This window comes from Erpetoichthys calabaricus, chromosome 9 (genome assembly GCF_900747795.2).
Source record: "Erpetoichthys calabaricus chromosome 9, fErpCal1.3, whole genome shotgun sequence".
Classification (NCBI taxonomy): Eukaryota; Metazoa; Chordata; class Cladistia; order Polypteriformes; family Polypteridae; genus Erpetoichthys; species Erpetoichthys calabaricus.
The window spans coordinates 93,252,985-93,270,153 of NC_041402.2; the positions used below are offsets into that span (position 1 = coordinate 93,252,985).

Here is a 17,169-nt window from a genome sequence, read left to right on the forward strand (position 1 = left end):
ATAAGCCAGTGTTTCTCAACCTCTGGCTTGAAACCTGGATGACATAAGCGATTGGCAGCACTTTGCAATATGTTTCCTATTTCTAAGTGAGCTTGTTTCACCAAGGGGGCAGTTTGTAATTGCTGCTAGTGGGTTGTCAATGAATTTTAAAAATGCAAAACTAGGTTGCAAGACCATAAAAGTTGAGAAAAACTGGTGTAAGGTAGGTGGCATGCGCTGAATGTGTAAGAATTAGCCAAGTGGAGCAGTGCTGATCTAAACAAACCTCAAAGGGCCAAACAAGAGTCAGAAAACATGATACCCTGTGAAATAGTGATAGCAACAACAAAAGATTTATTAATGGGGTTAGTTTTGGCAATTTATATAACATTACCCCTATTGTTTTCTTGTGGCCCTTGGCTGCAAGTACAAATCACATCAACTCAGTTGGCCTTAAATCAGCACATGACTGTATTATCCACATCCTTAGCTGCTGTACTAAACACAAGTTCATTCACCATCCAAACTCAGACAGAAAATAAAAAGATCTAAATTAATTAGCATAACATTTTTTGCTGTTTGTCTAATTCCACAGGATGACCCCTCTGATTCTTTGTTCTCAGTATATTATTCCACTTTCTTTAATGTAAAGGCTAATATTTGGTCTTCTCTCTCTCTCTCTCTCTCTCTCTGGTACAACCATGGATAGGTAAATGCATGTTGACTTAAATCAGAGACTCACCTTCCCATCTGAAATCACATGCACCACCCAGATTTGGTCCTTTGGGCTTACTCCTGCCATTGTGTCTTCATCGTTGAGCTGATAGTCCCTTGGGTGGATGCTACTGATGAGGCATATGAAAGAAAAAAGTTGCAGTATGCCAGTCTCACAACTGAGGCAGAGGAGCGAGACTGGAAAGTGACGGTGGATCCAGTGGAGGTGGGCTGCAGAGATTTTGTAGCCTGTTCCATTACAAGGATGATAAAAGGAAGTGGACATCAGAGGGCAGGCCCAGTGGAATGCAATTAAGAAACTTGCCACTGCTACTGAAAGAAGCAGTCACTGGCTGTAGCTGAAGCAAAAGCAGACAGCATGGGCTGCCAAATGACCATCTTGTAACCATGCAACACACACCCAGGTCTGATCAGTCTGTGGTGGGTCTGCCTTGGCTGAGGGTGTTTTGTGGTTAAGGCTGAAACACCTTACGAGGCCAGGTACACAACTGATGATGTGTCGCACTGGTGGAAACAACAACAAGTGGTCATTAGTAATGTCATCCCAACAAAGAAGACATCTCCAACCCCACTCAAGGCAAGTGTTATGCTGAATCATCAGAGACTAACACCTAGTCCTATTAAACTGAATTATCTGGGTCAAACCAGCAACTGTGCTGAAAGGGCAGCTGACAAGCAGGGAAGGACATGGTGACAGCCTGGAGAGACTGCTGGCAGGAAGGGATAGACCCCATTGGGGCTGGCATGAGTTAGCTACTCATGTCAGCTAGATCCATGACTGCACACTGTTTTGGGCCCACCCACGGATGGGTGCAAAAAACTTCAAGAAGAATACCACTTGAGTCTGCAAGAGTTCAAGATGACTCTTCGACAGACCACATCATAAAAGCCTTAGAACGGAGACGACAATGGACCAAACACTTAGCCTGGCAGTTGATGGAGCAATAGCATTGGCAGGATACAAATTACAAAGTTACATGTGTTGCAGGAAAAAGAGAACATCAGTGAAGGGTTTTCAGATCCATCGGGGCTGGAAGAGGTGCCTGAGAGAGTTTAGAGAGAGGCCTCGCATTGACCGCCACTTCCTCAATGGTAGGGCAAATCAGTCAGGTGAAGTCCAGTTGTAGGACACGCACCACAGTCCACAGGGTATCAGAACCCCAGACAAAGCTCAAACAGGTACAATGTGATGTGTGCTAGCTCAGCTTCTGTAATACCTCCCATAAAGGAGGATTACAACTAAATTAAATGTAAAGTTTTTTTTTAAAAAAAAAGGATGCTGATAAAAAAAAAAAAATTTTTGTGAGTGGCCAATAAAACAATCATCGATCAAGTCTTCTGTAGTGAGATTGGTCAATTTAAATCAGTGGGCGATCGATTGGAGCTTATATATATACAGTAATCCCTCGCTACTTCGCGGTTCACTTTTCGCGGATTCACGACTTCGCGGGTTTTTAAATACAAGTGATTGCCCGCCTATCGTGGAAGTTATGTTCCAGACCCATCAGCAACAGGAGAAAATCTGCGATATAGAAAGACCATATAAATAAACATTTTTATAGTTTAAGCCTTAAAATACCCATCCCACATGTAAACTTATAAAACACACTTTGTTAACACATATGATATGTGGATGTCGGGCTAAGCATATGAGTAACATCTCACTATTATAAAACATTTTAACTTCACGCAAGACAAGACAGTGAGACAGGAAAATTGGTGATGTACAGGCTTTTAAATTATTGACACGCAGAGCGACAAGCAGCACAAAGCCAGCGCAAAGTCCACTTCTCCTTAGCGTTCATTCAGCTCCCCACCCCCTTGACAATACGAAGTGGCAGGAGCGTACTGCGCTTCCGGGGAGAGGGGGTTTGAGCGAAGGTGCGTTCAGCTCTCACACACCCACACCCACACCCACACCCACACCCACACACTCCTCGCGCAGAGCGACAAGCAGGCATTTTGGCAGAAGCAGCACAAAGTCCATTTCTGCTCAGCGTGAGTTCAGCTGCCCCCCTTCACAAAGCGAGTGCAGACACATTGACGTCTGATCGCTGTGTGCAGTGTTGGTCTGCGGTGTTTAAGAATGTAGAAAGTGTTTAAGAGCATATGAAGTGTTTATAAGAGCATGGGAAAGGTTAACAAGAGAGTGAGAAAGGTTTATAAGAGTGTGGGAAGGGTTTATAAAGCCTTAAAATATGTATAAATAATAAAATAAATATAGGTCGCTACTTCGCGGATTTTCACCTATCGCGGGGGGCTCTGGAACGTAACCCCCGCGATAGGTGAGGGATTACTGTATATCAACCAAGCCAAAATAAAAATTGGCAGCAAGGTGGCAAAGTACTAAGTGGTTCTGCCTAATAACTGTTGAGTTCCAAGCTCAAATGCTTGCCTGATCACAATGGGTAATGTGCATATCTTCCCTATGCCTATTAAGGTTACTGGTCAGGGCTTCCAGTTTTCTTTCTGTATCACTAAAGATGTGTGTGGTAGGCTAACTGGTTACTCCAAACTGGCTCTGTATCAAAAAATGTTAGTGTTTATGAGTGTGCCAATGTGATGGGATTATTGTGCCATGTAGGAATCATTTCTGCTTACTTCCCAATGTTTTAAAAAATGCTCAAGTTTTCACATCCCTAAACTGGACTGAACAGGTTCCATAGCAGATGGAAATGATAGATGCAATAACTGGGGAGGTTTCAACTGTAGGTTAGTACGTTAGATGCCTCAAAACTCTGTTTGCAGCTTTTTGCTATTTCAAATTTCAGTCCACAGAAATACATTCCAATGTGTATACATTTTTGTGTAAATGCAGATTCTTGAAGGAAAATAAACAAGGACATGTGTATACAATAACGATGTATATCGTTATTTCTCTAAATAAACTCTGAAATGCAAACACAGGTCCATGAAGTAATTTTACCTAGCTCATCAGTAGTTTCTACTCTTCATAGTTGGCTAACATAAATATAGGCTGCAAGACTCAATTATATGTATCCTGTAATTGTGGAATGGCTCAGTAAGTTACACAGATTTAGAAGTTGTTTTGTTTTACTGTTAATATTTTTAGATAAAAAAAAAAAAAAGCCCTACCGCAAAAATAAACCCAGTTAAGATCGTCAGCTGAAAAGTAAGGTACCTAAGGCCAGGTATATACTTCACGCGATGCGACACGTGTGCCCAAAACATCCATTAAATTCCGAGGACACCTTGCCACAATATCTCTGAAAAGGATGTTTAATGATTACATCCATCAATTTGGGGATGCACCCATTCCAGCAGCATCGATGCAAGACAGAAACAAAATCCCTGGACAAGGCATCAGCTCATCGCAAGGTGAACACAAACACTCACATACACTGGCGTCATTGTAGCTTCACCAAATCCCCAAACTTTCATGTCTTTGGATGGAAAACTGAGTACACTGTGGAAACCCACCAGGAATACATGCAAACTCCAGGCAGGAATCACAAGGGACATGACTCCCTGAGAGAAAACAGCACTACCGCTCTGCCACTTGGCCACCCTTATATGTGTAACTATTAACAGTATTCATTATTTAAACAAAGTTAACGATTTATCTGTAAAATGTAACTTACATATTTTAAAGCATCTCATCAAGAAAGTGATATGAAGTATATAAATAAGAATTCTAAATGTGCAGAGAGCTGGAATATCATAAATGTAACATGTTTTGTGGGGTGATTGCTGCTGTCAGTTCAGGAAGAAGCTCCAGAAGCGCGTAGCGATTTAACAACTGAGTCACTTTTAAGATGACATATAGGACGGTCTGCTTTAATGATAAAGTAAACTACAAGGTCAAAGTGGACATTTCGAGGTTAAAGCCGAAATTTTTACTTTAATCACAAAATAGACATTTTCATTATGTCCTTATTTTTTTTTTCTCTGTGGCTCAAACACGCTGCCGTACATTCTGATGGTATTGTAAAGGTACAAAAAAAAAAAAAAAAAGACGGCACAGAAGATGGTATGCGAGACTTTTAAAATATATTGTGTTCCCTCCAGCTACACATTTCTTTTACTATCTTCAAATTAGAAATTTTGTTAAACAGAAATTGCCCGATTTCCCCCACCTTACACCCTCCACAATGCTGGAAAAAATACTGCTCAATTTCAATGAAATGAACACTATTTCCGCAATATATAAAATCTTATTAGAGTCCCTACCTTTCAAAGATCCAAGAGGACATTGGGAAGAAGATCTCTTAATCAATATATCAGAAAAGCAGTGGAAGGTAGCAAAGCAGAGAATTCACTCGAGCTCTATATGCGCAAAGCATAGAATTATTCAACTAAAAATTATATATCGAGCCCATCTGTCTCGCTTAAAACTGTCCAAAATGTTTCCAGGGCAGGATCCAACCTGCGAGCGCTGCAACCAAGCTCCTGCCTCACTGGGTCACATGTTTTGGGCCTGCACTAAACTAACATCATTTTGGACAAAAATTTTTAAGTGCCTCTCAGACAGCCTTGGTATCACAATCCCTCCTAACCCATTAACAGCTGTGTTCGGTGTTCTTCCAGATGGACTTGAATTGGAGAAGGACAAGCAAACTGTGATTGCATTCACTACACTTTTGGCACGCAGACTTATTTTGTTAAATTGGAAGAATCCTAATTCTCCTCTTATAAGTCAGTGGGAAACCGATGTTTTATATTATTTGAAATTGGAAAAAATCAAATTTTCAGTTAGAGGATCTGTACAACATTTTTTCAAAACATGGCAGGATTTAATCAATATTATTTTAGAATAAGAGAAATAACTATTATCGAATTTAACTCCCTTCTCCATCTCTTATTTACATAGATATTTACTTCTCCCTTTCTTTTGTTTAATGTTGCCTTATTAAAAAGCCTAAAGCAATTTTCCTTTAGCTAAGCTCTCCTTCTCAGGGGTGGGGTTTGATTAGTCTTCAAATTTGTTGGGTTATAAATTGATCTGTTTGTATAGAATGATTACAATGAAAATTAATAAAATAAAAATATAAAATAAATAAATAAATAAATAAAATATATTGTGTCATTACTTTGGGGAATATGCGACGCTTGAATATAAAAGCACCGTGATTGCATTTGTATGTCAGCATTTTGCTTCACCACATCGAATCATTCATCAAATGCACAACGATCCTGGAGGATCCTAAAAGCGGCTGGAGTAGCAAGAAATTCAAGCTGGAAATCAGGGGTTGAATGTGGAGAATTATGACGATATTCCAGAAGAAGATGATATGACTGTATTTGGATAAATATATATTGTTGTACATGAATAAATATAAGACATCCCCTGAAAATAAGCCCTAGTGCATCTTTTGGAACAAAAATTAATATAAGACCCTGTCTTATTTTCGGGGAAACACTGTACCTCAAAGACAGAGATGAAAAATCTACAGAGACCAAAAACAAAATCAGAAAAGAACCCTCCACTGAAGCAAAACTAAAACCCCCACACCCCTTCTCTACTTCAAACTACACACAACATAATTTTACGTAGAGGCACTTTCTTTTCTCTACTTGAACAAACATAACATTAGAGACCATCTCTAAAAATCATTAGCTTTGCAGACTAGTGGGATCATGTTGCTTATAGCTTTACTGGTCATAGCTAACAAAATTAAAGGACATTGAAATATTCTGTGCTAGACAGAGTCTCTTCCTCTCAACACTCACTTAACTGTCCCCAGGGCAGGAGAATGTAAAGGAAAAAAAATCATGTGTTTTGTTTGCCTGAAGACTTTCTCCTTCCTGCTTAGAGTAGGAGCGCAAGTTTCAATTCTGTCGCAGTAACCTGGAGCTAGCACATTACCTTCATATTCAGGTTTTGTCTTTTTCTCTAGGTACTTTAGCTTTTTTCCCCACATCTAGGACAAAATGTAGGTTGCTTTTGAACTGAATCAGTCCACAATCTAGGCATTATTTCTGACACTAGCGTGCCATTTAACAAAGTTGTCCAAAACCTCTTTTTCCCCTTCTTAAAAATGTTGGAAAATTAAGTTGTTTTCTAAATATCTAGGATACTAAAAAATTACTTAATACATTTATTTCTAGTAGGACTGACTACTGCTATGCAGTGTTTAAATGGTTCTTTACACAGCTTTCAGTAAATTCAAAATGTTGCTGCAAGAATTACTACAAGAACAAGAACATATGAACACATAACTCCGGTTCTTAAATCCTTACACTGGCTACTGGTTAACTCCTTTTAACACATGAAGTCTTAAATGGCCAAAGTTCTGCTTACTTATTACTTACAAACCAGAGTGTATACTAAGATCTCAAGATGCCGGTCTGCTTATGATTCCAAGGAGATTAAGCTTTTATTTACAGGGCCCTGAAGCTGTGGAATGGTCTGCCTGCTCCTATAAGAGGCACCCCTTCAGCCTCAACTTTTAAATCCAGGCTGAAGACTCACTACTTTAATTTAGCATACCCTGAGTAGAGCTGCTGATTAGCTGTGCATACTGCATCTCTGTGGTTAGTCATTAGTACTAAAACAAGGGGGCTCCGCCCCCTGCTTGCTTCGCTTGCCTACCCCCGGTGTTGGGTAACCCGAAACACATTGATAAATGTATGAGATATATTGGAGTGTAACAAAGGAAGTATATTCATTAATCCTAATGAATGTCCACTAATAGTGGACTCATAACAGAATGCGTTGTCAGCTAATTGGCGGAATTGTTTATCGGCCGTCAGTCGTTCCTTTCTTTGCCGTTTATCTATTCACTCTGCTGTTTGAGGGGCGCGTTGTAGGCGCCTACGCCTACATTAATTGTATTCAGGCGGGCTCGCTTCTGTATGTATCTCCGTCAGTTGTGGTCGTTCGTTTTGAACCCGTGCCTGCTTTGCTTCCGCAGTTTCAGACGCGCGTTGTAGGCGTCTATGTACATTGTATTTGTCCATGCGGGCTCGTTTTTGTAGCTCCGTTAGTTGAGCTGTTTGGTTTTGGAGCCGAGACAGTTTTGCTTCCGCGGTTTCAGTCGCGCGTTGTAGGCGCCCACGTCTATTGTTTTTATTCATGCGGGCTAGCATCTTTGTGAACCTGCTGGGCCTCCGTAGGTGTGTAAGAAGCGCGTGGGCCATGCTGTGTAGCGTGGCCGTTTAGTTCAGAAGCGCGTTGTAGGCGCATGCGCCTTTCGTACTTTCACGCGCCTTCCGTACTATCTTTGTGGACCTGTGGGGCCTCCGTAGCCTCTTCCGTTTGACTCTGGGGTGCAGCGCGGAATCCTCTTTTTTGTGTGGCTGTGTCGTCACCTATGGGCGCGTTGCCTCATTTCTTATTTACGTTAGTTGAGCTCCTTCGTTTTTGAGCTGTGACTCCTTCGTTCTCAGTGGATCGGACTTCGCTCGCTGTCGGCGCCTGCGCACTATGTCTCCTGCGTCCATGGGCATGCCATGTATCGGCGCCTGCGCACTATGTCTCCTGCGTCCATGGGCATGCCATGTACCTGCGTCCATATCCGGTTTATCATTCTCAGTTAGTAATATGGATAGTAATATATTTATAAGCTTTACTAATGCTTGACTATTCTGTTTCTCTTCTCGGTATCATATGTGGCACATGATGATACTGGATTGCCAAGTTGTTTGCATGCCTATGGAAAAATCTTCTCTGATAAAGGACCACTGGAATTATCAGGTAAAAAGGTCCTTTCATCAGATTGGCTGGCCCAGCAGTGACTCAGCTGTGGAATGGCCAGTAGGAGGATGGAGGTTTGTTGGCAGTGCCATGCTAACGGTGTATGTGCCCAAACAAAGAAATCTGACTGCATTCTCTGTACCACTGCTCGCGTACTTAAGTGTCAGCATGGCACTTCCAGATCTATATACTTGAGTGGAGAGTTCCTCACGTACAGAAGTGTCTATAGCTCCAGGTGGAAGCTGCCATCACAATTTTCGTAACTGATCTTTACCTAAATAAGGAAGGGCATTGCACATGCACTTTGTCAGCATGCCTATGTTGATAAAACACAGGAAGCTCTGCAGGCTACTTGTGACTTTACATCATAGGAAAATAAGTACCTAAATAAATATAGATAAACAACATTCGATGTGGCATTTATATAAGTAACATATAAATGTTTTTCATATAAAAGACCATCAAGACACATAATCTCAAACGAAACTTTGCACAATACCTTGGAGAACTCTGTAAGCCTTGCTGTTTCGTTAAAGGACATGCATGTGTCAGACTCACTGGCAGGATGACGCCCAACCTGTTGCTGCATCCAAACGGTGCCATCTTTCGGCTTTATGCCTGGTGCAGCTGCGTTGTTCTTATATGTGAGTGGATGTTTCTTGTGGGGAGGCCTTCTGTTCTCTTTCTCCCATGTAGAACCCTCATCCAAGTTCACCTCTGTTATAGCACATCTTTATTTGAAAACAGCAGTGACAGATTGGGGAAAGTGTGAATGTGACTGAGAGAATAAAACTGAATTTAAAATAAATAAATAAATAAATAAATAAATAAATAAATAAATAAAATCTAACCTTCACAAGTACCATAAATTTACACCAGCTGTTACAGACTCAAATCAAATGTATGTTTTTATGCTATAATGGTAACAATAAGAGCAGCTCACTACTCAAAACTGTAAATCTAGGAAGCGCCCGGAATCGAACATGCAACCTCTTGATTATGAGTCAGCAGTTCTTACTGTTGCACCACCCAAGCGGTCATGTCAGTGTCGTACCCTAACCCGATTTCTTTTTCTTCGGTTATACTGTATTCTTGAATAAAAGTGCACTTGGTTTGGTATACTTGTACCTTTTGTGAAAGTGTTTGATATTTGGACTTCAGTCTTAACAAATTATACACTTCATGACAAAATTTTGTCATTAGTATTATAGCATGAAAAAAGTTTCTGTTTTAGGTATGTGGTCAACATTTCTTGCCTCGCATTTCCTGTCATCCTACATTTACTCAGATCATTGTAGACATGGAACACACATGAAATGCATGTGTTCCAAATAACGATATATTATTTACCCTATACAACTCCAGGCACCTCACACCCAGATAAACAGACTTAAGCTGGGAGAACTTCTTGTCCAACTAGAGCTGCGGCAGTGAGGAGGATGGGATAGCAGGCTGCTTGCAACTTGTGCTAATCGACACATTTGCTAAACAAAAGATGGTAATGGAGAGGTGCGAAGGAATTTAAGATGGTCCAGGATTACTAGTCTTTTCGTAGGCTTCAGGGATTCTAGTGTTAATGTTTAAACTCTTCCTTCCACAAATGGGGACTTAGAAATGGAAATGATTCATTCTGTCACGAACACTTTAATGATGATTCACTCCAACCATGCAGTTATAATATGTGGTGACTTCAACCATGTGACTTTGGAAAGAGCTTTAACAAATTTCTATCAGTTTGTGACACATTCCACTGAAGGAAGTAACAAGATGGACCTGTTGTATTCAAATGGTAAGAAGATGCCTTTAAATGTAAAGTACTTGCACCACAACCTGATTCGTCTTATTCCCAGCTCCAAGCTTGTTATTAAACAGCAACCTGTTACCACTAGGACAGTGAGGAAGTGGGGCCTGGAGTTTGAAATGGCTCTGAATGACTGCTTCAAAATGACAGACTGGGAAATGACGTGCGAGTCACACGAGGACAAATATTGAGGCACTCAGTCACTACATCACAAACTTGTGTTGACACAGTGGTTCCCACAAAGACCGTGTGTTGCTCTTCAAACAATAAATCCTGGATTACGAAGGAGCTAAAAGGTCTCATGAATAAAGAAAAAGAGAGCATTCAAATCCGGTGACAAAGAGCCTCTGAAGGATGTACAGTGTGTGCTAAAGAAAAAGCTGAGTGAAGGAAAGAATGCTTACAAAGCATTAACAGAAAAGAAACTCATTCAGAATAACACAAGGGGGGCTTCGCCCCCTGCTCGCTTCGCTCGCCTACCCCTGGCGTTGGGTATCCTGAAATACATTAGTCGAGCTCGTTCGTCTTGGAGCCGTGCCCGCTGTGCTTGCGGCATTTCAGACGTGCGTTGTAGGCGCCTGTGTTCATTGATTTTATTCAGCCGGGCTCGTGTTTGTATATCCGTCAGTCGAGCTCGTTCGTTTTGAACCCGTGCCTGCTTTGCTTTCGCAGTTTCAGACGCGCGTTGTAGGCGCCTGCGTTCATTGATGTTATCTAGGTGGGCTCGTGTTTGTATCGTTGAGCTGTATTGTGTTTGAATTCGGTGTAAAGCGTTCAGCGGTCTGTACAGTCCCAAGCAGCACATTATTCCTAACTTCACTCCGCAGTAGTCCCACTCACAATATGGCGGTGACGCCTGTGCCTTCACTCCGCAGTAGTGCCACTCACAATATGGCGGTGACGCCTGCGCCTTCTGTACTTTATGGACCCGTGGGGTCTCCGTAGCCTCTTCTGTTTGAATCTGGGCTGCAGCGCAGAGTCCTCTTTTTTGTGTGGCTGGGTCTTTAGTCATTAGCCATGGGCGCGTTGTTGCTTCATTTCTCATTCACGTCAGTTGAGCTGTTTCGTTTTTGGGCCGTGACTCCTTCGTGCGCGGTTTATGAGATGCGCTCTGTACGCGCCTGCGCAGTACGTCTCATGGTCCCATCGTCGTGTACCTGCGTCCATGCCATCCGGTTTACCATTCTCGGTTAGTAATATGGATAAAAATGTCAGGAATGGACTAGGTATAATTACGGAACAAGCAATCTGGGGCTCAGGTCCTTGAAGGGGTTGTGGACAAAGCAAATGCACTGAACCTTTTCCCTCCCACTGTCACCTTCCAATGACCAGTTACCCACACCATCGCTAATAAATCAACAACTCCTACCACATCTACTTGAATGACCAGTGACAAGTCCATCTCTGACCATAAGTGTGGACTGCCCATAACTGAAGACCAGTAAAGGAGACAACTGAGAAAGCTATACACAGGAAAAGCTGCGGGACCAGATGGAGTCAGTTCTTAAGGCATGTGCTGACCAACTCTGTGGTGTTCTCTGTTACCTTAGTTTGTCCTTAAGGCTTCAGAAAGTGCCGCTGCTGTGGAAAACATTTTTCATTGTTCTTATTCCAAAGAAGGCAGGGCCCTTTTCACCTAATGAGTACAGAATAGTGACACATTTCATATCATTAGAACCTTAGAGAGACTGGTCCTGTACTATTCGAGTCCATTTGTGGTAGACCACCTGGACCAACTGCACTTTGCCTATCAGACAAAGACTGGAGTGGAGGATGCTCCATAAAGCTGGCAGCACAGTGACAATTATGTATTTTTATTTCCCCAGTGTCATCAATATCATCCAGCCATCCCTGTTAAGTGGTAAACACGAGAAATATGCAGGTGGATAACTCTCTGCTGTCCTGGATAATGGTCTACCTGTCAGGCAGACCGCAATTTGAGAGACTCAAGTGAGCAACACTGGAACACCACAACGAACAGTCCTTTTTCCTTTTCTCTTTACCCTGTTACACTTCTGGCTATAAATGTAATACTAAGTCATGTGACATGCAGAAATTCTCAGATGATTCAGCACTTATGGGGTGTATTGATAAAGAGGATGGGACAAAGAATAGGAATCATGTGGAGAACATTGTTTCTTAGTACAAAGAGAACTGTCTGCATCTTAACATCAGGAAAACCAAAGAACTAGTTATTGACTTTTTGCTGCACCAGAAAGTCTATACAGTATGTGCGGTCACTATTCAAGGAGTGGATGAAGAGGTGGCCCACTCCTACAACTACATGGGGGGGGGGGGGCCACATTAAAGACAGGCTGGACTGGTCTTGGAATATAGAGAATCTATATAAGAAAAGGCAGAGCAGGCTCTTTTTCCTTAGGAGACCAAGTTCCTTTATGTGAGAGGCAACATTCTTCACATCGTCTATAATTCTGTGATCGCATTGTGAAATTCCTATGTTGTGGTGTGCTGGACTGGTAACATCTTCAAGAGAGGCCCACCAAATCAAAAAGTTAATTAAAAGGGCACGCTCAGTTATAGAACACACTCTGGACCTCCTAGAGATAGTAGTAAAAGAGAGAGATAAAACCAACCTGTGTGGCATTATGAACAATGCTGCACATCCTCTCTCTAAAACACTAACACTGAGGACTTTCAGCCAACAAATTATTCAACTTAAGTGTCAAGAAATGCTACTTGGGCTCCTTTATCCTAACGGCAGTGCTTCCGCATAATGCCTCACTGCGACAGTCAGAAGTTTTCTTTCTTTATAATCATTCTGGTGTGTGTTCAAACCAAAGTGTGTGTGTATATTTATTTACCTCTTAGCTACAGATGAATATATTTATTTAAAGAGCTTCAATAAAAAGCAAACTTTTTCCCTGACGTCAAATAAATTTCTATCTCTCTCTCTTAGCTTATAGGTGGCATAAGTAGTACAGACTGACTAGCACTGCCACTTTACTGATCCAGCATTCTGAGTTCAATTCCAGCACCTTATTGTCTGTGTGGAGTTCACGTCCTCCTTGTGCCTCTCTGCTTTTTTTCCTGAATTTGGAGCAAGTCGGTTTGAGAATGACAATAACTATTACTAGTTTGCCAGCCAATTTATTTGCTTTGAGATTACCATGAACTGTTGCCAAATCTGGATGACATTTCTGAAAGACCATAAGAGAATGTAAAACCTAATTGTGGAATCTTAGAGAAAGGCGTGCAACAAAGTCCATATTTTTCTGCTGGATCGTCCTTCTTGTCAAAGTTAGAGAGGTGGCAGTCTTCTATGGCCAATTTTCATAATGCTTAAGCTACCCTTGACCATTGTTTGTATTCTGTTTGTGTTTATCATTGACTTATACTATTCTGATTTACCTTTAAAGGCAGTCAGTCCACTATAAACATTTTAAAGAACTGATGATTGTTACTTTAAATTTCTCAACACAGACATGAATTAGCAGCTGTCAGATTGTCAAATAAAAACAAACCAGAATACATATTAACTAAACAAACATCAAGCAAAGACTGATCCCATTGTATTCCCAATCATAACATATGGTTGCAAGTCATGCACACTGATAAAAGCAGATAAAAGATGTGGTGCTGGACTTGTACGAATCCCATGGACAGCTAGAATCACCAACAAAGATGTTCTTGATCATATAAACCCAGAGTTGTCCCTGGAAGGAAAGTTCAGTAGTCACAAACTTATGTATTTTGGACATTTGATGAGTGCAAATTCCCTAGAAAAGGAGGTGCTACTCGGAATCGTCAGTGGAAAAAGGAAGCAAGGGACACCAAAGTCCTGTTGCATGGATACCATCAAGAATGAGACAGGAATAAACATCAAGCAACTGAAAGAAGCCGTGGAAAACAGGGAAGCATGGCATGGACTGGCATACACAGTATCCAAGGGTCGGACATGACTGAATGGTTAATAGTAGTAAACAATCCAAGTCATTTTCTTGAATTTCTGTATTACTGGCATACAAAAATATACTTATGCATGTTTTTAGTCTTCAATTTAAGAAAGTTTAGTTTCAACCCTATTCGGATGTGATTACTTTTACACCAAGAGGTGTACGTTACCAGCGGACCTCTGTAATTTTAGTCCTACTTGAATGAATCATGTCAGTAACTTTTCATGGACTGCATCATCACATCTCAGTAACAACTGCAGAGATGTTCACCTTGTATAAAAAGTATAAAATAACCCCTGGTTAACTAGTCCTGTGTGAATAGACAATAAACATGACATCTGTGGGATTTTAATGGGACTAAAATTAGAGAGGTTGTCCGATAATAAGAATTTTACCCGGTGCTGAATAACAATTTAAGAGTTATATCAGGTTATACCCCCTTGGCGGATCGAATGAACACGGATACATCAATTTAGATAGAAAAGTGGGTATGTGCAGGACTGTCTTCCTTGAAGGTGCCAAGTGATATACTGGTCTAATAGATAGGAGTTGTTAATGTGGTCTGAATGGACACTATTCATACATTAACTATGGGGGATGGGGAAATGCAGGTGCAGAGTGCCAATGTGTCACTATCCCATATTAAGCACTAACTTTACACCCATCCCCTGGTGTAAATGTCTGAATTACACCACCTCCTGCTGTACCTCTTCCAAATAAAGTGCTTACCAATAGGGCTGGGCGATGTGACCTCAAATCAATATCACAATCAATGGAACATTTTACCTCAATTACAATTAATGAAAAACTATTTTGTTGTTTTTTCTTTATTTTTTGCCCTCACAGTTCATTGATAATGTTTGTACTGTAAATAAGTTCAACTATAAAACCTGGGATTTTTCCCTCATGAAAGAGTGCATATAGCAGCTAGCCACTAACCAGATATCCCCATTTAGATTACTGAATAATATAGTGTTATGTTTGTTAAGCTGATGTGCACTTACCGATTGCCCAGTTCAGCCTGTGTCTAAAACATTGCTGCCTTGTCAATCCATTGAGCTCTGCAGCTTTGACAACATTATCAGCACTGTCTGTTATAATGGCCACAAGATTCTTTTCCGTGAGGTCCCATGCAGAAAGCATATTTCTCAGGCCCTGTGCAATCATCTCTGATGTGTAATCAACTAGAAAATATGATGTCTCAAGGCATATGTTGCACAGCTTCCATTCATCGTCAGTGTAGTGCAAAGTAGAGGACCAAAAAAAGAGTACTGTATGTGTCCAAACGATGGTCACAGCATTTTTCTTTGGTTAAAGTTGTTCTCCTCCATGTTGCATTCGTGTTGCAGACTGGACAGGGCACAGTCAAGCGACAACACAAGCGGTAGTATGTTTTTAAGGGGACAGTACATGAGCACACACTGGGGAAAGTATTAACAGAATTAAAAAAAAAAAAAACTGAGCAGAATAAAAAAAATGAAAACAAAAAATAATTAACCGACAAGCAAGATTGGGGAAGATTATGCCGATTAGTTTGTGAATGTTGATTTCCATTAATTTTAAGTTAATTGCCCAGCTCTTTACCAAACAAATATGTGCAAGAAAGTTGCACATTAAAATTTAGAATTTGTGGGAATTACTAACTTTAAGCAGGATATGCACAATCCCTCTCGGAATTTCAAACCCTGATAACCAATAACAAAAGAAGAGATACCTCGAAAAATATAACTAAAGACGTTTCAACCATCAAGTGAGATGTTTTATTTCAAAAAAGCTTTAAACAGAGGACCAGTTATAAAAAGGTTACTAATTTGTTACTTTAGGAAATTTATTTAATGTGACCTTTCCATTAAATAGAACTTTATAGTAATTATTACTACCCAGTTACTGTTTTCTGAATGTACAGATGCATACAAAAACAGTAAAGGTCCTAAACCTTAGAAAATGACTTGTTGATAAAACAGAGTCTTTGTAACCATGATACTCTACAAGAAAATGTCATGAACAATCTCATTATTGACCGATTCATGTGGCAATGGTATTTTCATTTAATGGATTTTCAAGTTTTAGTATTGATTTAAGCAGTATTGATTTTTCAAATATTAAACAGAAAACATTAATTAATAAGTTTGGTATGTGCACATGGTATGATAAATTATGTGATGACAATATGGTTCTTTCTGAAACCCACCCTGAACTCACCTCCCATTTGTTTTTACTGGGGGCTTCTCCACCATCAAAAATGAAATTTAGGTCTTAATTTTTGCCATATTTACACATAGATTAGTCTGCTTTAAGACACATGCATATATAAGTTGCTAGCTTATACTAGGAACATTAGACATCTTATGAGCTGCAAGACAAGTTCTTTTTTGAAATACAAATTTCAAAGTATAAAATAAGATAATGCTTACATTCAAAAACAAGATTATTTAACAACCGAAACATGTCAGAACATTCTAACTACATGCAGAACTAGCGAAAGAAGAGGCATTTGAGACAATTGCATCACTGATTACACCAATTCTAGTAAACAATATTTGAATAAGATTACAAACAGAGAATCTAATAAACCTTGAGGTTGCTGGCTGGTGGTCAATCATGATAGTTTAATCTGTAGGTGCTACCCATGAGGGAATTCTTCAAGCCGACTAGACTATTGAACTTTTCTTCAAACCAAGTCTCCTGAACATGGCTCATGAGAAATGAACTTAACAATGGGCACAAGAGGGCCAATATTTTGTTTTTAATTGTTCAAGTTGAGCTTCTTGCTCTACTGATGTGCAGTGTGTTTCAGTAAGTTGATCCAGCACTAAATCTCAAGCTACTGTATGTTCCATTTTTCTAACGTTCAAGTAATTTATTACTTTGAAGCTTCTGAGTGTGTATGAGCAGGCAACTGGGTAAAAAAAAAAAAATAAGAAAAAAAAAAAGATCATGTGCCCTCCTGAAAAAACAGGTCTTGGGGTAATGCAGAAAAAAATTTCTCAAGACCATGTGACACGCAACCTGCATTTTTATTATGATATACTAAGAAAGTACACTCAAAGGCATCTCGTTGATGGACTGGCGGAAAAAAGCCA

General features: G+C 40.3%; 1 protein-coding gene across 2 annotated transcripts in view; it reads right to left on the bottom strand.

Annotated features, from left to right (window-relative positions):
• Nucleotides 1–17,169, bottom strand: part of pex5 (peroxisomal biogenesis factor 5) — an 89,811-nt gene that overhangs the window by 71,759 nt on the left and 883 nt on the right. The window lies entirely within an intron of this gene.